Source organism: Nilaparvata lugens, chromosome X (genome assembly GCF_014356525.2).
Source record: "Nilaparvata lugens isolate BPH chromosome X, ASM1435652v1, whole genome shotgun sequence".
Classification (NCBI taxonomy): domain Eukaryota; kingdom Metazoa; phylum Arthropoda; class Insecta; order Hemiptera; family Delphacidae; genus Nilaparvata; species Nilaparvata lugens.
Window position 1 is genome coordinate 104452725 of NC_052518.1, and position 24496 is coordinate 104477220.

Genomic DNA, 24496 nt, shown 5'->3' on the forward strand with positions numbered 1-24496 from the left:
TCCAAACTAAAACATTTTATTCCCCATATCGTTCATGAATAAAAAAGTAACATTTTTTGTAAATTCGATAACTTGTTTATTTTGGCATTGATCGCCAAAAACGCATATTAGAACAAAGCCAATGATATATACGGTACTGGATGAATTAAAAAAAAATCCAATGGAAAATTCGAAACCGTTTATATGATCTGGAAAGAAAACGGATTTTAGCACTTCAACAACCCATAACTCGCTTATTAGACAACTTAAAAATTTCAGTTGCCACATTTTCTCACTCTTATAATGATCTTAACAATTATATTGAAAAAGATTATCCAATTTGAATAAAAATGAAAAGGTGTACCCAGGCACGGCCCTAGGGACTTTGCCGCCCTGGGCGAAATCGGCAAACGCCGCCCCCCCCCACCACCAGGTATCCCGTCTAATAATTGTTTACTTAAATATTTGCCCGAAGGTTATCAGCTTTTCCAGTTAAAAATGACATTTGAACAAATATTTGACAAATATAAATATTGAGGAATAAGTGCAGGCAACGAATGCTCAAATAAAGGTATGGAGGAAAATTTTGGAACACAATTTTCAACTCTACAGCTCTTTTAAGGATAGTAAGAGGATTAAGATATCAAAAATCCTCACCCTTACCCCATGTGCCAAAGGGGTGGGGGTGGTTTGAAAGTACCATTTTTTAATTTTTCTCATATATCTCGGAAACTATGCATCTTATGAACATTTGTACTCTGTACAAAATTGAAGCTCACAAAATTACCAACAAGGTTTGTTCTCTACATTTTCTTCATATATCTCATAGTTTCTGAGATATCCGCTCTTGAAGGTGAGACATTTTTTGAGAAAACACTTCTGCCTCCAATTTTTTCATCTTTTCGGCCTTATAATTTTGAACGATTGATGAGAAAATCCGTGCTGATTCTAATTATCTTCAATTTTATGTATATTTTCACTATTTTACGCATTTCCCTACGACTGTTGCAGCAGTTTTAGTGTTGAGAGTAAAATTTTCTGTTCAGCAACAATAGATCAGTTGACAATGAAATTTGAAGGGAATGTTTGGAACTCAATTTTAGACTTTGCAGCTCTGTTGACACTAGTTTGGAGGTGAGCATATAAAAAATCCCAACCCCTACATCATGTGCTAAAGGGATGAGGGTGGTTTGAAAGTTGTATTTTCCACTTTTACTTACATGCTTATATATTGGAAACAATGAGTTCTATTGACATAATCATCCAAATAAAAATGAAGCTCAATGAATTTCCTACAAGTTTTGTTTTGTAGAGGTTTTCAATAAATATGATACTAACTTTCCGAGATATATATGTTCTAAAGTGATTCATTCTCAAAAACCCAGTTTTTCTTTCATTTTTCGCTCTTTCAAGTCTTTTAACTTCTCAACAATTGATGAAAAAAGAATGTGCTAATTACGAGATTTTAGAACATTAAATCATCTTCCATTTCATGCATAATTCGACTATTCCAAGCATTCCCATACGACTGTTGCAGTAGTTTTAGTTTTGATTGTCTTGTTTGGTAGGAAGTTTAGAAACACCCCTGTGTTCAGTTCCGCAGACGTTCCAATACGTCTGGTACCAATAAGTTCCAGGTTCTCAATATGGATGTTCATACTGAAGCACATTCCAATTTATGATCACAGAATAGTGATATTCAAAAAAAGTCACTACTTGTTGCAAATCTTGATATTTGACTCTCAAACCTAAAACTGCTGGAACAGTCATAATTATTAGAATGCATGAAATAGTCGAATTATACATGAAATGAATGATAATTTAATGCTCTACAATCTCGTAGTAAGCACATTCTTTTTCCATCAATTGTTGGAACGTTATAAGAATTGAAAGAGCGAAAAATGGAAAAAACTGGGTTTTTGAAAATGCATCACTTTAGAACATATATATCTCAAAAAGTATCAAATTTATCGAAATCCTCTACCAAACAAAACTTCCACACTCAACACTAAAACTGCTGCAAAAGTCGTAGAGAAATGCGTAAAATAGTGAAAATATACATCAAATTGAAGATAACTTGATGCTACAGTGTACAAATGTTCATAAGATGCATAGTTTCCGAGATATATGAGAAAAATGAAAAAAATGGTACTTTTAAACCACCTCCACTCCTTAAGCACTTGAGGTAGGGGTGAGGACTTTTGATAAGTTAATCCTCTTAATTACTATCCTTAAAAGAGCTGTGGAGTTGGAAATTGTGTTCCAAACTTTACATTCTATAATCTTTAATTGACTGGACTAGAACAGTAACACAAAATATCTGAATTTGCCGCCCCCAAAAATCTGCCGCCCTGTGCGGCCGCCCGGTCCGCCCACCCCTGGGGCCGGGCCTGGGTGTACCGAACAGTGTTAAAAACACGAATGACGCATCATCACGTCTCAACTACTCAACTTCAAATTTTGCATATATAGGTAGATTTTTAATTTACCAAGGATGGTTATAGACTTATTTTATAGTTTCTTCAACATTTCATTACCGGTAGGTCAAGTTTTTAATTAAATCCTTGCGGAGCACGGGTTACATGCTAGTCTATATAATAAAGGAAAGAACTGACTTATACACGTACGAGATAGGAAATCATCACGTCTGAAATACTGGACTGATTAGCTTGAAAATTTGCATATTTTTATAGATTCTTAATTTACCGAAGATGGTAAAAAAGTAAATTCGTATGGCTTTTTGTTGGTGGGGAGTCCCTTGCGGGAAGGTCCCACTGCCTGAATATATAATTTAAGCCGTCAATGGGCCTTACGACTGTCATACTTCAGCCGGGACCGACAGAATTTAACGTGCCCATCCGATAACACGGAGATGGTTATATGCCTATTTTAAATTGTTCAAGATTTCAGCTTGAAAGTTTGTAATTAGACCTTTGCGAAGCATGGGTTACCTGCTGATACACATAAATAAAAGAAATTGAATCGTATAGATAACTTTGAATGCCCCGAGTCATTTAAAGTGCAAATGGTCTGTTAAAAGCAGAAATAGATTGAATTTAGTCTCATAATTTCATGCTGGTATTAAAAGTGTTAAAAACTGTATACTAATAATTAATTTAGGAATCATGGAGTTCCGGTATGTATAAATATAAAGAAGCAGTTTATTTACTTGATCGTTGTTGACTTTGCAGGGTTTACATGCGTCTGTTAGCCAAGTATTTCAGAAAATGTTGAAATTTCATAGCGACAGGGCCACAGGGCGGGTGTCTTTGTTTTCTGGCCGCCATCTGGGAGCTGGAGGAGTGCAACATTGAAAAATCTGGTGTGGTACACTCACACAACTTTCCTTGCTCATTGAACTGGGAGCCTCATTCTTAAACGACAATAATTTAGAGAAATAACATAATGACGATTGGCGGCAACATAATTATTTGAAACTACGATCAGACTACTGTATATGTGTGTATATAATTGTTTTCAGAGTACTTTTTCCTTTGTGTAAATTGTGAAATCCGATGATTCTCTAAAAAGTCGTCAAAACAGCTGTTCTACAGATGAAATATCTCGACTATGTGTTATTTTTATAGACTGCTCTACCTACCTACCTCATGCACGAGATGGAGGTTACAAAGTCCATTTCTCAAGGATGGGGTGAGCCCCCCCATTAGTTTCCCAGAAAAGAGACTCATGCCAGTTGATGGAGCTGATAAATAACTATACAGAGTATGAATTTGAAATAAATCAGTCGAGTAATTTTTGAGAAAATCGTGAAAAACATGGTTTTTCGTAATTATCCGCCATTTTTCTCGAGAATATTACGCAGCTCCTGCAATTTTCCTAGAAATGAGACTCATATCAGTTGATAGGGCTTATAAATAGCTATCCATGGTATAAATTTAAAGAAAATCGTTAGAGCCGTTTTTGAGAAAATCGTGAAAAACATGGTTTTTCGTAATTATCCGCCATTTTTTCCGCCATCTTGAATTGAATTTTATTGAATTTCTTATTGTCGGGTCCTCATGGTATAAGGACCTCAAGTTTAAAATTTCAAGTCAATCGGTTAATTAGGAATGGAGTTATCGTGTTCACAGACAAACACACATACACACATACACACACACATACACACACACACACACATACACACACACACACACACACACACACACACACACACACACACACACACACACACACACACACACACAACACACACACAGACCAACACCCAAAAATCATGTTTTTGGACTCAGGGGACCTTGAAACGTATAGAAAACTTGAAATTGGGGTAGCTTTTGTAGTAGGGCAAGGAAAGTAAAAAGCGCGCAATCACCTAAACATTGGAAAACACATAGGCCTACTCAGACTTCTTCACTTGCAGCTTATCCATCTGGAATTGATCAATTGAACTTGAACTCCATCGATAAAAAGACATTCGTCTCCAAAAGTTCTTCTATTCTCCTTCTTCTTCTCCTTTCCATCCTCCTCCTTCTCATATAACAAATATGGTGAACATGGTTGAACAACAATTATGTTCGACTCTTTATAATGAGACAAGTTGTCATGGCTGAAATGATGTCTCCAGTAGGCTATATCAAAAACAGCACGTTGTGCTGAATTAAAATATCAATAATAAATTGATTTCTCGGTATGCACTAGCAGCTTATACCACAGAATTATAATTATAGGAGTTTTCTCTGCTTATACACAATACACACGTATTATATGCTGTGTGTGCGTTTAAAACTAAGCTTCACTTTTCCAGGAATGTCGCATCATCATTCACACAATCTCACAATGCTTGACTAATTATTATGTTCTTGTTATGTTTTCTACAAGTCTACAACGCGTTTTCTATTGTTGGATCATTGTTGGCTGAGATGAGAAGGTGGCAACATCTCAACGCAATTACAAAGTAATATTCAATAAATAGTTTGAGCACATTTAAAGTTATTTTCTGAGTTTGGATACAATAGAGTAGTTAAAAGTGAATTTGAATTGATAAGTAGACATCACCAATTACACTGTACAATAATTCAACAATCCTATTATTATTCAACTACTCTGGTGTGGTAAGTATAGCCTAAATTGCGTCAATATTTTTACAATTCTATACCATCTACTACATTTATATCCTCTTTAACTTTCTCGTACATCCTGATGAAGTGCTCTCTTAAAAATTGTACTATATTGTAAATTCCACGTGTTATCGTGGCAGTATTTTATAACATTGGTGTTGCTTTATCCTTGTCTAGCCTATCATTCGACAAAGCAGATAGAATTAGTCTATTATTTGAAGTGTTCTTCTGTTTATGTTTCCAATGTAAGGACTGACAACGCTAAAATTAAATGAAAAATTCTACTCTTTAAATTGAACATTTCTTAAATAAAACTTAATTAATACTGTAAGTTAAACATAAATAAGATGACACTATTTAAATTATTATTAAATTTCATTAATAAATTTGATTAATAAATTGCCAAATTCATATAAATAATTCACAAAACATGGAAAAAAATCAGTTTCATACATTAGAAATTTACTAACACAAATACAAAAGCTTTTATTGAAACTAAATAATAATAAAATATATAATATTGGCGTTGTCAGCAAAACAAAGTTTGTACGCTAGCAACGAGCATTCAGTAAGCACTCCAATTTGAGAAAAAAAGTAATTGTAGAAACAAAAAACTTCAAACAAAAAATTAGCATACACTATCAAAAAAGAAAAAGAAAAAACATGATAGTGGAGTAGTTCATAGTATAAACATAAACGTAAACAAAATATAATTCGTTGAACAAATATTCATTTTGATATAATTATCAAGAATTTGAAATTAGTGCAGGAGAACATTATATAAATTGGGTTCAGTTTGAGAGACAACTTTCAATAGTAAAGGGGGAAATAATTAATTTGAATCAGTGCAGGATAACATTATATAAATTGAATTCAGTTTGATAGACAACTTTCAGATATTAAAGGGGGAAATAAATGAATAAAACATGATAATAAATAATTTATAAATGCCTAGAATTAAAATATTTTGACTACAACATTTTCGGTCTTGATCCAGTTCTCAATTTTTGTTTTAAGTGCTTTTGAGTGCTTTAGTGCAATAAGACTGTATTAATTTGAAATATTGTATCTAAAATGACGAATTTTGTTGGTGTTGATATTTTTTCTTATTTATTTCTCATTTATTTAGTTCTGTATGTGTAACCAATAGATATTCAATTATGAGGCTTGTTTTGACATAAATCTGTGAGCCTCTATATGTTGTAATTTGTGCTATTGATGCAAATAATAAATATATTGCTATAAATAATAAATTTGCTATTTAAGTAAATAATGAATTTTTCTCTCCATTCAGAATAGTGAAGAGAATTTCTGTAAGTTGAGAATAAAACAAGATCAATTCGATGAAGTAATTATATCAGATTCAGAACACCTGCATTATTGGCCGCAGTTTATTATCTGTTTTCATTTACAATTCACATTATTAAACTATCGTGAGACTACCAGATTGAAGAGTCAGCGTTGATTAAATAGGATGCATTGTTTGTTGTTTATTAGGAATTCTGACAGTTTGGAATGAAATTCACTACAGTTGTTATCGGATACTTTTAATAAGATGGTTCTCTCTCATTTATTAATTTTCTATATCTATTTCCAACATTGCTTATCTTTCCTTATCGCTTGACTCTCTGCTGTAATAAACGATTACAAATCACTTTCACAGACTGCAGTATTCAATTCTTAGTTCATTCAATTGAAAAGGTTAGACGAATCTAGACTGGAATCTTCTTCACGGTTTTAGCATAATATTGTTAGTGAAGTTTGTTATTTTGGTCGTCCGTTCTTTCAAACTTAAATCGGTGAAATATTTAGACCAATCTGGAGATTTGTATAGCAATTGTCAATAAATCATTATTGTCGATAGAAGGAAGACCTGTGCTTAATTTGCGGGAATCGTATTCTTGAGAAGTAAGTATATACGGTAGTGAAATTTACATTACACTATATTAGCATTCCCTATAAATAACATGGGCTAAAATTAATTTATCCATAATATTCCTTTTTTTGTCTTGAAACTTTTCAAAAAAGTACAATATTTCTCAAGTTTTTAACCAAATTCCTCATTTCAGATACAATCTGTAACTGATGGAAATTACTGAGAACTGAGAAATTGCATTTATTCAAATGCTAATGAATTAATTATTATTATTAAACGAAAATCCTAATTAAATGCTGTAATTCACCAAAACGACTTCTGCTATTGCAAATATTGACAACAAGGTGAACAGCTAGATGGAAATTCATATAGTCTTCATGGTGAATCACAGCATTTAATTTGGATTTTCGTTTAATAATAATTTCAATATTCAAAATGAATACAGTTTTATTAATAAAATTCAGATGTACACATCAAATAATTATATTTAAATAAATAAATTTTATTTGTTTCAAGCACATATGCTCATACAAATGAGTTGAGTTGAATACAATCATTACATTTCATGATATCACATTACTTGAATAAAATCATTACAGCTTTCCATGTTATCACATTACTTTTATGTCTTAAATCATGCTTTATTATATATCACAAGTAAGAGTACTTTAGCAAGTATATGTTTCTAATATACACAAGAATATTACATTCGAAAAATTTGAATTTTATGTAAATAAAATATTTATCTGTACAATTTCATGCAATAACAATTCCATATTCATCAATCATAGTTTGTTTCAAGCCTCAATAGCATTCCAGTATTATAATTATTATTTTACGAAAATCCCAAATAAATGCTGCAAATCACCCCGAAGACCTCTACTACTGCAGACATTGACAACAGGGTTAACAGCTAGATGGAAATTCGATGGGAACTACTATCCAAAAAAATATCCAAAAAAAATTTTTTTTTTGGATAGTAGTTCTCATTGAATTTCCATCTAGCTGTTAACCCTGTTGTCAATGTCTGCAGTAGCAGAGGTCTTCGGGGTGATTTGCAGCATTTATTTGGGATTTTCGTAAAATAATAATTATATTTTAATTAGCATTTGAATAAATGCATTCTCTATTTAAATCCATCTATTCCAGTATTATATAACTATCTATACATATTTTATAAACGAGTAATAACAGTTCAACTTCAAAATAATACATTTTATAGAAAATTTATCTAATACTACATTTTTTACATATGGTACTAATAAAATACCTTTTATAATAATCAACAATAATAACATTTTGGTTTTAAATATCTACCCATTCGTATTTTATAAACGAAACGAGTAATAACAGTATTAACTTCAACAATAATAAATTTTAGACAAATATATCCAATAATACATTTTTATATAATAATCCGCCACACATACAATAATCTAATTCAACTATCTTACATTTTAGAGCTCAATCTATCCCCATCAAACTTACTTTATTCAGCTCACTGCATTCCCCTCTTCACCGTCCAAAATGAGCATAGAATACTTTCAATATCTTCAATGATAACCTCTATTTCCTGACTATAATTATCAGGCATCATTCAAGTGTTCATTATCATAGATCTGATTACGATTGCTTCCATTGTATATACATACAAACGGTTGATTTTCTGCTACGTAAAGTTCGAAAGTAAAACCATGAGTTTGTCATCGTCAGTAACTATATTTGTAGTGAATTTTACTAAATAGTGTCTTCTTATTCCACCATACATCGGGCACCTCAACAGAAAATGCTCTACATATTCCTTCTCTTTCATATTACAAATAGGGCATTCTAATGAGCTGTTGATCCATACTCCCAGGTCTCTATTATTATAAAAATAGAAAGAGTTTCTAGTGGCTAAGTGCAGTTAGGCGACGCAGCGCTTTTTCGCAAAAGACATTTCATACAGTAGTTGTTCGCCAATCATGAAAAGAGAGTTCAATCTTTTATAATGTGGGCAGCTTGTTGAGTTCAGAGCTGCTTCCATATAAATAATCATATTTAAATATGTTAGCTAATTTTTGTAAAGTGTTATTTCACCCTGATAAGAGAATAGTTAAATGAATTGAGTAAAGGACATTACCCAAATAAAGGCCTATATGTTGAGAATTTATAACCTATCCATTTTCTCTTTTTATTAGAAAAAACTCGATGAAACATGAAAGCCCCTTTGTGCCTATAAAACCCAATGGTGGCCTATACTTTGAACAGCAACGTAAGTTATCAAAATGATCTACTTGAACAATACTCTGGATAGTATAATTATAATTTAACGAAAATCCTAAATAAATGCTGCAAATCACCCCGAAGACTTCTGCAACTGCAGACATTGACAACAGGGTTAACAGCTAGATGGAAATTCGATGAGAACTACTATCCAAAAATTAGTTGTCAGCCCGGGAATCGAACCCGGTACCTCCCAATTGCTAGTTAGGAATACTTACCCTTATATCAAAATGATCTACTTGAACAATACTCTGGATAGTCATCCATTTCATATTGTTTAATAATTTTTCTTAATGTAATATGCATTTAAATTGAATTGATTTCCAACCAAACAAAATATTATATTATACTGTCTTTTGCAAGATCATGACTATTCCATAGACGGGTTTAAGAACTTGGCAATTAGTTTAATATTATTATGTTATTCATATTCTCAAGAGGTTTGTTTGTATAATCAACAAAAGACATTCAAGTTTTTCTTCATGTTTATTTTCAGTAACAATAAACGGCGTTCTCCGGCAACGTTATTTGATGGAATTTATTCATGATGGCGAAAGATTGTGGGTGGGGTGACCTATTTGGCCTCATTCAAGCGGCCGGTGAATCCCACCCCTGAGGGTGTCAGGAAAACCCTCAGGGAATGGGTCCTAACTGTAAGTTCAACAAACTGTTTCCTAGTAAATATCACAGAAATTAATAAATTTCTAATATCATTACAATAATTAAATATCAAGCCATTATATTTATTTTATGATAATACAGTGCCTTCATTGAGTCGCCCACATTCAAATAAACATGTTTGTGAATAGTGGGGCATTTGAATTACTTGTGTGGTTAGTTGGTTACCGATAGATAGCATCACTATTTATGTATAAAATCGCAAAGTAAAATAATTTGCATGTTACAGCAGGTCTTCAGTACATAATGTTTTGAGTACCTACAATAATGTAAGCATGTGGTTTTGCCAAGAGCAAGGAGTATTCCTTTCTGAACAGTTTTTCACCAGTATCTAATGCCTATAGATTTTTTCCCTTGGGGTTATCTTGGAGATAAACTAGCCTTTATATTCTGAGTTCTGAATAAACTGAAAATGAACATTACAACAAAGATTAGCAGTATTTGTTCAAGGATACTTCATAAACAAAAGTGTTAACAAGTGTGGCAAAACAAATTTTAGCATATTTTAATGAACATGGCAGACATTTTGAACTTATGTTATCAAATTTTGTTTAAACTTTTAGTTTATATATATATATATATATATATATATATATATATATATATATTATATATATATATATATATAAAATATATTTTATTATATATACATAGATATACACTCATATGTATTATTAATTCTTATAATTATTATTATCAACCCCACCGGAGAAAAAAAATCTAGAGGTATTGAATACTGATAGAATAATGTTCAAGAAGGAACACTCGATGCTCTTGTCAAAATGACATAATTAGGCCTACATTACTGGACAGAAAACAATGCTGCAGATATGTTGTATGTTGTAACCTGTACATATTAAATGAATGTTCATATCTTTTATGTTTCATACCATAAATGGTGATTGCAGTAGCTACACAACAATACCGTAATGTAAAACACGTTTTTGCTATTAAAAAGAACGACTAGCAGAGACTAAACTATCAAGAGAATAAATTCATTTACTGAAAGAATCTGACTGCAAGTCGTCCTTTTTAATAGCAAAAAAGTGATTTAATAATAAGCAGTTCGTGATGGTAAACAGCATTGAAGAAATATAAAACTCCCACTTTTTACAGACACGTTTATTTGAATGTGTGAGACTTGATGAAAACACTGTATAATACATATTGAGTTATTATTATATACAATTAGAATAGAATTGAATGAGATAGATTGTAATGGAACAGCTATAGTGAGATTCATGTTATGAAGACAGTGGAAATGAAAGGAAATCATTGTTGCCACTTTTCATCACCTTCTATAGTAAATGGTTGTAATTCTAGTTATCCCGGTAAATCTGACTTGATATTAATGTTGATTATTTTCAATAACGATCATTTCTATCTGGATTACATTAATTCCACCAAGAAGATATATTTATCTAAATTTTTTTGATGATACATTTTCATTATTATTGAGATGAAGTAATTTGGTAGTTCATATTTGTACATAGTCTAGAAACAGTTTGACAACAACTGTGTGGAGTTGGAAATGGATAGAGCTATGCTTAGTCTGCTTACAGACCAATGCTGATCAGATTCTGACTTTATAACTTGAATCTCACTAGAGATAACTCAGCATCATCAAGTGCCACTTGGTTTTTTCTGCTGCTGTCCTATTCATAATCTTTTAGTGACTCCAAGAAGCAACATTAATGTATGTGTAAAAGATGTGGGATAGAGCCGAAGTATAATATAATATTCACTTGTTTCACATTCTTGACTCAATCAAACAAGAAATTACAAATATATGCTTTCAATAAATACTTGAATTAAACATTGCGAACACTGTTGCAAACCACATGACGGTGCCGTCAGAGGGAAAATGGTTGAAATCGCCGCCGTCGTCCAATGCGATTCGCACCCCTGTTGCAAGGGTTTGTGGCGTGCGTGGCTCTCTAGTAGCGCTGCCACCACCAGGTTTTTAGGGTCCTGGGCCCTGCTACTTTTATAGGATAATTCAAATAAATACGCAAATTCACCAAAACAATCTCACTCTATTGAAAAAATCCCATAACAAACATCTATACTCTCTCTCTCTCTCTCTCTCTCTCTCAACATAATCACTCCTCAATCACATTACTAGAAACTACATCTCACTATTTCACGCACAACATTCCTCTAGCGCGCCTCGGAACGTTCTCCCTCTAGTTTCGCCTCTACGCGGTCATCAAGCACTCTCTCAGCTCACCAGTTCAAAAGACCAATTTGGTGGCCTGAGTGATTTATTTATTTATTTGAAAATTTACATATTTGAGGGCACCAGGAGCTGAATCCCATTATTGCCCTCATAACACACATTGAGCATAATACAATTTGAAAATACAATACATTAAAATGAAAATAGAATACTTACTTATATACTATTGAGTTTTAGAAAAAACAAAATACAACAAAAAATAATAGAAAACCTTGCAAATATGAAACTTATAGTATAACAGATAAAAGAAGAAGAACTAAGTATGTAACTAATACTGAAAAATTCAAGAAGAAAAGAAAAAAGAAATAAAGAAAAGAGAATTATGGAAACTTTGCAAATATGAAACTTATAAATAAAAACACTAATAAATTATGTAAAACATAGGAAAGAAAAAAAAAGACAAAACTCAACAAACATAAATCTTATTCAAGTCCCACCTGAACACACTGTCTTAATCAAAAAAATCTAATGCATTATTAAGCCTATTGTATAATTGAAGAGAACTAAACAGGGGAGCATTGTAACCACTGACCGTTCTACATCTGATAATATCAAAGGTGGGATGATCTCTGGAATTGAACGCAGGAACATGGAACCTGATCAATGAGAGCAGCGAAGGAGAAGAAAATCGACCCCTTAACAGACCATGCACGAAAATCAATGCGTCTCTCTCCCGTCGTAATCTCAATGATACAAAGTGAAAGGTACTTCTCAAACTGACAGAATCCAAGGTCAGGGCAGTGGACTGTGAATGATAGTTGGTATAAATACCTACAAATAAATCTTTGAATTCTGTGCATAAAAATACTGATAGCTTGAAGTGTGGTAAGTACGCCAATAAAAGACTAAATGAGTCAACAAGATAAGATTTAATAATAATAAAATAATAATAGGCAGATGGCCACATACAAAAACAATGGTAAGTAGATTGAGTCGAGAAATCTTGGGATAATTACCATGTGATAAAAAAACGTTAGAGAAATACAAAATTTAAATGAGATTAGATCAATGACATTAATGACCATTGAAGCCTGACAATAATCGAAAAGGTAATATTAATGATACCTGAATTGTGAATATAAATTGAGTGCTATAATGAAAAGTTACTGCTGCAAAATTCAATCTTAATGATTTACAAGAGGAATAATAATAAATGACAATGATTTACAAAAGGAATAATAATAAATGACAATAAGCTGTAGATAGTGCTCAACAAATAGAATACATAAAAATATAGGCGGCATAGGCCTTCAGTAAATTAAATGTCAAGTTAGACATCAATTGAGCAATTAATAGGCGTCAGTGGCCTCAGTGAATTGAATGTCAAGATAGACATCAATAGTACAAAATGAATAATAACAAATGACAATGAGCTGTAGATAATGCTCAACAAATAGAATACATTAAAATATAGGCGGCATAGGCCTTCAGTAAATTAAATGTCAAGTTAGACATCAATTGAACAATTAATAGGCATCGGTGGCCTCAGTGAATTGAATGTCAAGATAGACATCAATAGATCAATTAATAGGCGTCGGTGGCCTCAGTGAGTTGAATGTCAAGATAGACATCAATAGAACCATTAATAGGCGTCAGTGGCCTTAAAATATCACTTGTAAAGCCAAGGGTAGCTGTCAAATCCAATGAAATAGTTGCTACTATTGAGTACAATTATATAGGCGGCATAGGCCTTCAGTGAATTAAATGTCAAGATAGACATCAATAAAACCATTAATAGGCGTCAGTGGCCTCAGTGAATTGAATGTCAAGATAGACATCAATAAAACAATTATGTAATACATACGTAAATGAAAATTGAATAGAACGATTTACGTAACCTGAATAAAGTTTTGAAGAGGAGATGCAGCCAGGCGGACAGGCAATGAATCCGCAATACCCAAAGGAACAGGACATCAGCAAGCGACGATGTGATCTGGCCAAGCGATGACAAGAATGGAAGCGTCCACCACAGCAGGCAAATCCCCCAGTGGAAATGAGAACAGGAGCATGTAGAATTCCAAACGAATAATCCAACCTTCAAGTTGTGGAATTTTTAGAATGATTTCCAAACGGTAGAGATGATGAACTTGAAAGTTTGAGTTACACGAGGTGAAGCCAATTGTTAGAAGAATGGCAATTGAAGCCCACACGAGGTTGTGAACTTGACAAAGTTTATCAGCATAAATATGTGAAGAAATCAATGAATAGTTGAATCACAAATTGAAGAATAGAACAAACAAATTAATTTGCAGAAGTAATTCACACTTTAAAAACATTCCATAGATCAAATAAATAGCGATAAACGCCCACATGAGGTTGCAATTTTGACAAAGTTTATCAGAGTAAATAAGTGAAGAAATCGATGAATAATTGAATCACAATTGAAGAATAGAATAAACGAATTAATTTGGAAGAATAATTCACTTTTAAAAACGTTTCGTAGATCAGATGAATATGGATAAAAGGTTTAGACCGAGAGCGTAGATGCACTCTCGACTAGGAACCATTGCAAAAGACAAGAAGACAGACCCACGCTCAGCAACAAAAACGAAAACGGAAATGTCATCCACGAACATAACACGTTTACAAACGTTTGGTGAAAAAGTAGCAAATATCTAGAAAGTAAGATGCCTAAAGACAAAAATAAAATCCAAAAAATCGAATAGTACAAATATTAAAATTGAAATGACAAATAACACAACGAATAATATAGGAAACCAACTTGATTAAAGCAGTGCCGAGGAACCGTGACTGAGACGTCACTGGCCAGCACAGACGGACAAAATGACGACATGATGTCTACGTAGTAACGGAACGAGTAACAAGTGGAACCGTTCCAATAAATGCTTTGTCAGATTTTACACAAACGGTCTGTAGGAAAACCCAAAGGACAGGATTGGCCGAAGCGCTTGTAATAGAGAAACCTCAAAAACTTATTCTGAACTACCTCAAGACCATGAGTACACAAATCAGTATAAGGGTTCCAAATCACAGAGCAATATTCCAACACACTCCGGACCAATGACACATAAACAGTACATATTGCATCAAGGTTATTGAAGTTGGCTGTATTCCTCATAACAAAACCTAGCATTTTATTGGCTCTAGCTATGCTATAGTCCATGTGCACTGAGAACCTGAGACAGCTATCAAAGATTACACCCAAATCCTTACATGTATCGACTCTTTCCAGATTCATACCATGTACTTCATAAGAAAAGTTCATCTTCAAATTTTTTCTAGAGAATGAGATACACTTACACTTCCTAACATTCAAGTCAAGTCCATTGATAGAAGACCATCTAGCCAATCTGTCAAGATCTTGCTGCAACAAATTACAATCATTGGAGTTAGTAATCTCCATGTAGAGCTTTACATCATCAGCAAAGATCAAACATTTTGCTTTCTTTAACTAGAGAGGCAGTTCATTGATCAATAGAAGGCATAAAAGAGGACCGAGTACACTCCCCTGTGGAACTCCTGAAGTGCTGAAAAAGGGAGTTGATCTAGAACACCTGACCATAACATAATTGGTATGATGGAATAAGTAACTTCTGAAAAGATTCACAAGTTGCACACAAAAACCCAAATCATCAAGTCTCCTCAACAGTGCTCCCTGATCAACACGATCAAATGCTTTTGCATAGTCTGTGTAAATGACATCAACCTCACCTCCAGAATCCATTACCCTCGAAACATCCATAGTGAACTCCATCAAATTGGTGACCACAGACCTTCCAGGGAGAAACCCATGTTGACAGTCCGATATCAGAGGACGGGAGTAACACAAAATCTCACCATACAAGAGACGCTCAAAAATCTTAGCGAAGACTGACAGCAGGGAGATCAGACGATAGTTATCAATCAGATCCTTTCTGCCAGACTTGAAAATGGGTATTACCTTGGAAATCTTCCACCTTGTAGGAAATAAACCTTTCGCCAAAGATAAATCGAATATATATTTCAATGGGTCAACCAACACATCTCTGCAACCTTTCACTATGAATGCAGGAACCTCATCCTCACCAGGAGTAGTGAGTGGCTTCATTCTGTTAATTGCCCTCCTTATGCTCTCAACAGAAACTGATGAAACAGCTAATGAACTGGAAGCCAAATCCCTTCTAATTCCATTTTCCTCACTAATCTGATTCACGTTATCACTAAAGGTGCAAGTAATTGGAGTATAAACCGACTTGAAGTACTCAGCAAAACCATCGGGCAATTCAGATCCCACAAAGGCCCTATCACCGAGCTCCATTCTCTGACAGATCCCCTTAGCCTCACGCTTACTATTCACAAACTTCCAGAACTCCTTCGACTCACCCTTGATATTCCTCTGTACCCTAGTCATATACTCATCATGAGAACGGGATATGAGATTCTTCAGCTCTCTTCTAATATCGTTGAACCGATTTCTATGATAGGCCGAAAAATTTTTCTTCTGTGCGAGTTTGTTTTTCCTCTTAATCATCTGTATGATATTCCGATTAAACCAAGGAGGATACTTCGAGTTAATTGCATTGACACGTTTTTTTGGGATGGTGAGATCAAAACATGAATATATGATTGAATAAAAAAGATCTACCGCTGAATCAACATCTTTAATACTATAAAGAACCTGCCAATTATAATCTCTAAGGATATTGTAAAGAGAAAGATAGTCCGCTCTCCTGAAATCATACTTCAACTCCCATCAGATTGATGCTGATGACTCCCCCGACTCAACTGGACACCCGTCAGCAATTCCATGCTCAGAGCTGGGTGATGTTCAACATCTTCATGGACCAAAGGCAAAGACTCATGTTTGAGCCCTTCAATCTGCATACTAGACATTACCAAATCAAGTGTACGGCCATTGGCATTTTTAACATTATTATAAGATTGAAGATCAAAAAAATCCTGAGAAATTGTTTAACTTTTTTGCACACATAGTACCATTCATTAAATCAAAATCCTTGTCAGTTATTTCAGGTAAGTTGAAATCACCAGCTATGAACAATTTATCTTTAATTATATGAGAGTATGATTCGATGTGATCAAAATATGATTCAAAGTCACCTATGAGAGCATTATTACAAAAGTAGACAATGTTAATATATATAGGACAAGTGGGTAATAGAATACGAATCATCAGATTCTCTGAATTTCTGAGATTATGAGACAAATTAATATCAAAACATTCCTCCGAGGGTATGTCCCTACGAACGGCAATTAGCACACCTCCACCACGACAAGAGTCGCTACCAGGTCTGTCTCTACGATAAACAGTGTATCTCTCATCAAAAAGTTCAGAATCAACAAAACTAGAATTAAGCCAAGTCTCTGTTATCAAAATCATATCATAATCACAGGCAAGTACCGATTGAAGGAAACCATGAGTCTTCGTTCTGAGACCCCTTACATTTTGATAATAAACTTTCAAGGAATTAATGCAATAGTTCATTGAGAAATTGAGAATCATAAGATCATCTTACCAGCCGCACATCAAATAGAATAATTCAGTTACAGTCAGGAATATAAGTACATAATATCATAATACATAAGTATACATAAGTATAATAGTACATAATATAACCAATTGATTAAAGATTAAAAATGTTTAGAATTAGATAAAGAGTTCTGAATGTAAGCAAATGAGGATGAAAAGATGATTTAACAATAGAAAAAATGGAATTTAGAACTAATTAATTAATCAAAGAGCAATCACCAAAATACTCTCAAGATAAAAATGGAAGAGAAAAAGAAGCTGAAAAAAGAAATGAGCTGATGATATAGAAGAATTAATTAATCCAAAGAGCAATAAGCGAATATTGATTTGAATAATGATAAAAAAATGTTTAGAATGAGTTGGAGTTGAGCAAATAAGGAAGAGAAGATGATTTTACAAAAGAAACTTATTAATTAATCCAAAGAGCAATAAGTGAATGCTCTCAAGATAAAATAACAGAGAAAAATCTGTATGAGATAGAAGAAAATATCCCACCCGGGACCACCAACAGCCTAAGCCTCCAACCACACAGCCTAACCCACAACAACTAAAACAGAAAAAAAACAATACAAAAAAAAATGTGATTGATTTTTGAAGGAGCATCGATGTTTAAAGGATGAATGAAGGAATGCTCATAGCACTGTCTCAACACAGCTCTTGATAAATTAGCTAGGATAGAAACGCCTACATTAGGTTTAATTCAACAATGACAATAAAATATAATATTCTACTGGATCAGTCGATAAAAAAATAATAATAACGGATGAGAAAAAAATATATATATAGGCCATATGAGTGTATTAGGTGGAAGCAAACTCTATCTAATCCATATAATACTTCATTGGACTCTTATCAGCCTATCAGCTATGAACTGCAGCCTATCTACTTATCAGCCTACTACCTCCGAAAAAGTATACCATGTTACTAATCTGACATTAATGTTCAATCCCGCTAGATGAAACAAAACAATATCCTACTTCGTAAGTATCTCGATTGATTGAATGAACTTTAAATTATCACTTATAGTAATTAAAAGTATTTATATAAATAGAAAGGTCGTTCGAATAGTCACAGCTCGAACGGAATATTCAATAAGCTGGTGGCTTAAACCATATAGGGAAACGAAATTCTATAATAAATTTGATCCACGAAACACTATAACTTTTACAGTATATAAAAAAAATGGATAATAAAATTTCCAATACAAATAAGCACTTTGAGATACTATTTTAAATAATCATTCCATATGAACGGTATATTATTCATAGATAGAGTAATAACCATAGAGATTTCTGCCTAAACTGTAATGAACCACATTACAATCAGCGAGAATTTATATAGATTGATCCATAAAAAAAACAATTTAGACAAGGGTGACACTCTTAAATTCCTTAAATGTATACATAATTATGATACAATCATAAATAAGTTTAAAAAAAAAAAATTTCTTTACTTCATTTATAAAAAACCTAAGCACGGAACAAAGACTTTATCAATGTTATCATTAATATTGTATTCGTTAAGCAAAGAGCAAAATTACTAGCAACAAGTACAAAGAGACAAAAATGTTTTCAAAAATAATCAAGAACAGATAAACTAATGAAAAAATTCGAGTTCATGAATGGGAATCTTCTATAACTTGGGAAAATTCAAGTCTTCGGCATTCTTTACAATATTTGAAGCTCCGTTGACATCCTTGCGAATTCGAACTCGCCCCTGTCTGTCAACCCACGCATCTATGATTCGCCCGTTCTTCTTGAGCTGCCGGGCCAAAACCAGTAGTTTCCTCCTTGTAGAAGTTAGACTTCGGTTGATGTAAATCGGACCCTGGCCGACTAGACCGTGTATCTGTTCCCTCTTGATGACCCCAAACTTCCTCCTCTGCTCCATCAATTGGTTGGCGTCGAGACGCCTGACAAATCTGACGATTATAGCCGGTGGCGGTGGAGGTAACAACGTTGTTGCTCCGTGATTTCCAATAGGCCTCCATTTCTTCACTTCCAATCTATGGCAGGCGTCCACCATATCTGGAGTTATGCTGAAACCCACCACCCTTCCCACCTCAGTCACCGTCTGAAGCACATCCTCCTCCGGTTTCGCGGGAATACCTTGAATTTCGAGAGTATTTCTCCTGGAATACTGTTCATGCTCGTCCAAACGCTCCTCAGTGACCAGTAGCTTCTGACGAATCACGTCCAGTTCCTTACTCAGAGTGTTAATAAGGCCTTGCTGATTGTCTATTATTTCATTCTGTTTACTTATAATCATGGTAAGTTCTTCCTGTTTTTCTTGACTGGTGCCGACAATAGTTTTAATTTCCTGAATGCTCCCGTATAATTGCTCACGAACACTATTTATCAAACTTTCTAAGGACTCAAATGAAGCGGAATTTCCCTCCAGCCGAACCATACTCGAGTCCCTATTACCTTTAACTGGTGTAGAATCAGTTTGTTGAACACTCAACGAACGCTGCTTTTTCAAACACTCGGGGCATGACCACGTCGAACCCTTCATAAATGATAAATCTTCTGGCTTAATGTTGAGGCAAGAAATATGGAAATAAGACGTACACTCCCTACAGCAAAGTTTATCTGTATTGCGACTAAGAGGCTGCTTACATTTGCCACAAGAACTCATCTCGAATGCGTGATTTTGTAATAAGCACAAAAAATAATTTCAAAATGAATAACTCACAGTGAACACTCACAAATAGGCTGGAAAGCTCAAGCCGTCAGTAGTCCATAGGGCGAAACTAAGCGATAATCATTATCGAAGATAAGAGAGCACAAAACAACACTACCGTCTCGACCAAGCTCTAGCTGCGTACACACTGATGACTCCGCTATTCTAATAATTAATATCCTATGAGAGCGGGGTGTTTGAATTGTTACATCACCCCTCCGCATGAAAAAGATGTGGCATATACAATTACTGGCACATCTTTAAACTAAGTTGAAATCAAATTAAATTTAAATCTTGACAATATCGTTAAATATAGTTAATACATCTTCATATTCATTACATTTTAAAAATTTATTTATTATAGCATTAGCACACAACCGGGTGAGAGAGAGTGAGAGTGAGTGAGAGTGAGTGAGTGTGTGTGTGTGTGTGTGAGACAGAGAGAGAGTGATAGAAAGGCGCAGGAGTGATAGAGAGAGGGTGAGTCAGGGAGAGAGAGAGAATGAGAGAGTAAGCAATAGAACTAAATAAGGTTGAGATAGGAGACAATGTCACGCAGGAGTATTGTCTAATGGTGGTCACACACACACTTCTACAGTCACACTAAGTTATAAACAGAATATTTCAAAGAAAGTACAGTCTGTGCCAAAATTCAAACCAGTTTACTTCCTAGCTTTTCTGTCAGCTTACCTGACATAAGCGACAAAAGCTGATAGCGACAACCAGAGACTGTTTTCCAGGTAGAGAAATTAGTCACGGACTCGCCCCGCCAAAACAAGACACTTCTTTTTCAGCACAAGAACGACAAGAGTTGCCACCGCCAAAACAAGACTGAATTTCAGTGCTAGGATGGATGTGTCTGACTTTGACGGTGGTGTATACTGACTTCGCCCCATGGTCTATGAAATAGTCATGATCTTGCAAAAGACAGTATAATATAATATTTTGTTTGGCTGGTAATCAATTCAAAATAAATGCATATTACATTAAGAAAAACTATTAAACAATATGAAATGGATGACTATCCAGAGTATTGTTCAAGTAGATCATTTTGATAACTTACGTTGCTGTTTAAAGAACAGTCCATTGTCATCGACAACCACCATTGCCGGAAAGTAGGGCTGTCTCCCAAGTCGGCTCCACATGAGCTTACCAACAACTGGAATTGTCAGACAGAATGTTCATAAATAAATTGCCCAGTTTTCAATACATTTTTGATCATTTCTAAAAAGGGTCAAACACCTGCTACAATTAACAAATTGAATTATTAGCCTACACTCTTTATACTGAATGCTACCATTCATAATTCAAGGGGCTTTCATGTTTTATCGAATGTAAGTGAAAATGTGGCAATTTTTTATCTTGGTTTCAAGTGAAATTTTAAATAGTTTAAAAATTGTGATTGAAGTAAATGTGTAATTGTGTGAAGTATTGTGTATTTGGAAGTAAATTAATCAGATAAATTCAAAATTCTAGGTGACCTTTTTGAACTTAGAATTGTGTGTAAATCAAATCATGAACTCTATGAATATTTCATGAATAGGTACTTACTTTCAACCGAGGGTGGTGGTGGGAGGACATCAACCTCAACCTCCACCCCTCTGCTCTGCTCTGGCTGTTGCGGTTGCTGTGGTACTGGTGGTTGCAGGGGTGCCCACAAGGGGGGGGGGCATGGCGCAATTTGCGCCATCAACATTTTTGGGGGGGGCATGACTTTTTTATATTGTATGTCAACATTTTGAATCATGGCTAAAAAATCAAGGTATTAAATAGAGATATCCTAATGTAGTTAATTTTAATACTTTTTCCCACCTTTACAATGTTATATTCTGCAAAGTGTAACTCAATATAAAGCATAAAAAATACAATTGATAATAATAATTATGTTGTATGCAGGAATTTTAGTAATTTTAAGCCTATGAGTTTGAAGGTAAATCTTTGAAAAAAATAAATTATAACTTCATCATCCACTATTATTTTGATTTCCTTTGCTTAATTTTATTTTTAATGGTCCTGTGTTTGAGTTTCCTCGCTGTTGCAACCAAATTTTCTTAAAAGCACAATGATAAGTTAAATTGTAATGTACATTTTAATCTAATAATTATTTTAATTTCGAAGGCGTTTTATGATGATATTAATGTCTCTGAAATGGGAATGCAATTATAAACAACATCGCTAACTAAAAGAATCTCCTCTTTTATGTGATATGAATGATTTTTGTAAAAATATAATCGTGAAGTAAGATACGTTTGATTCAAAAAATCAAGAAATTTTCGATATTTTTCTCATTTTTACAGTTTTTCGATATAAACAGTGATGCAAGATCAATTTTTGGCAACTCAGCTTATAGAGCATGAAATTTTCTCTCATTTAAGACCAATCGCAAGTTTCTATCATGTATTGTACTCATTTTAGAGACTCTTTAATAACAGTAAAATCGTAAGAAAAATGAGAAAATAAAGATCATCATTCAATTGGCTGTAACTTTTTAACGGCATTGAAAACAGAAGTATAATTCATGGGAGTGAAAAGAGGAGAAAATTCATCACAACCTCGACTACTTTCTGGATTTTTTATCTGAAGTGTTCCACAAGATACGCAACGTTGCATATGCGAGACTGTGAAAATGGGGGAAATATCACAAATTTCTCTCACATTCAAAGTTGTGTATCTTGTGTATCTTGTGGAAACTTCAGATAAAAAATACAAAAAGTAGTCCTGCGCGACCAGTCAATTCATTGGAAATAAAATTTTATTATCTTTAATATTATATAGAGAATGCTTTATCTCGATAAATTCAAGGTTCTCGAGATTAAATAATGGAAAACTTAAAAAAGTCCAAAATTTTGGGGGTGAAGTCGCCCTCTGGCGTGTGAGCAAATTTCAGATTAGAATTTAGCGCCCCAAAATACAGATAGAACCATCGAAAAAAATTCTTTCGGGGCTGTTTCCTGAAAAACGACCATTTGACTGGACTATAAGTTGTTATCCTATTATATTAAGCGAGCAATTTCTGTATATCTGTTTGTATTTTTCTATTTTTATATCTGGTTATCTGGCTATCTGGTTATATGGTTATTTATGTTCAACGGATCTCGGAAACGGCTCTAACGATTATCACGAAATTCGGAATATAGTAGGTTTATGATATCAAAATTCGATTGCACTAGGTCTCATCCCTGAGAAAACTCCCTGAAGGACATGAAAAGGATAATTCATCCTTGGAAAAACAGATGATGATTTCGTCGTCTTTCGATAACAGAAGATGCGTGTGGGAGATCAGCTGTGTAATCAATTAGCTCATCGTATCTCGCGTGAAATCTAGAAATTTTAATTGACTTGATCAAAATACAGTAATCTGATTTGTTGACATGAGATTGTATATTATATCATAATATACAAAGTTAATCATTATTTTACAGTTCTAAGTGATTAGTGAGTGTTATTTTGTTATTCAATTTGGTGTGTAAACAATCTAAGTTAGAACTTTTATGTTTTCAAATATTTGGACTGAAAATTTCACTTGAATTCAAGTCTATGAAACATAACCTACTTTTTGGAATATTAAATATTCCAAATATAAATTTTATAGTGAATAAATCAAAATTCGGGTAAGAAACAGTTTTGGGCTGTGCCTGTTAGTCCTTCCCCAATCATTTCAAAGAATTGAGTTCTGTTTATCAATGAATAAATAACGAGCAAAGCTTGGTGCCCCGATATTTGGTATTAATAGATAGAATTTACAAAATGTACTTGTTCAGATGATATCTTTATTCCAAAAACCAAACCACTTGAAGATACATTTTGTTCGACTTGTGTTATTATTTACTCCTGTAATGTTAAAAAGTAAATACTACCAACAACACAACATCAGTGACAACCTGTTCCGATTTATGATACAATAAATATTAAGATTAAATATCGGGGCACCGAGCTCCGCTCTGGGGTACCTACAAAAGCATATAAAAATTATTAAGAAAGAAGAAATTATAATAAATATTCATAGTTCATATAGAAAGGTTCTATCTAATCACAGTGGATTGAGATTAATTCGCAGAGGAATGCAAAAATTTCTCTCACAAAAAGCATGTTAAATTTTAATCCTGATTAATTTCACGAGAACCAAATCACAGAAAACCATCTCAAAAAGATAGCTTATCTGATTGGTTCTACTGGAATTAATCAGGATTAAAATTTAACCGGCTTTTGTA

General features: G+C 33.7%; 1 protein-coding gene across 10 annotated transcripts in view; it reads left to right on the forward strand.

Moving 5' to 3' along the window:
• Positions 1 to 24496, forward strand: part of LOC111048178 (neogenin) — a 267521-nt gene that overhangs the window by 201328 nt on the left and 41697 nt on the right. For 5 of the 10 annotated variants that reach the window (XM_039442944.1, XM_039442943.1, XM_039442942.1 and 2 more), the window contains exon 26: positions 9695 to 9851. The exons of the other annotated variants lie outside the window; for them this stretch is intronic. The gene's annotated coding sequence lies outside the window, so the exon portion shown is untranslated. The remainder of the gene's footprint in view (positions 1 to 9694; positions 9852 to 24496) is intronic. 10 annotated transcript variants of the gene reach the window in all.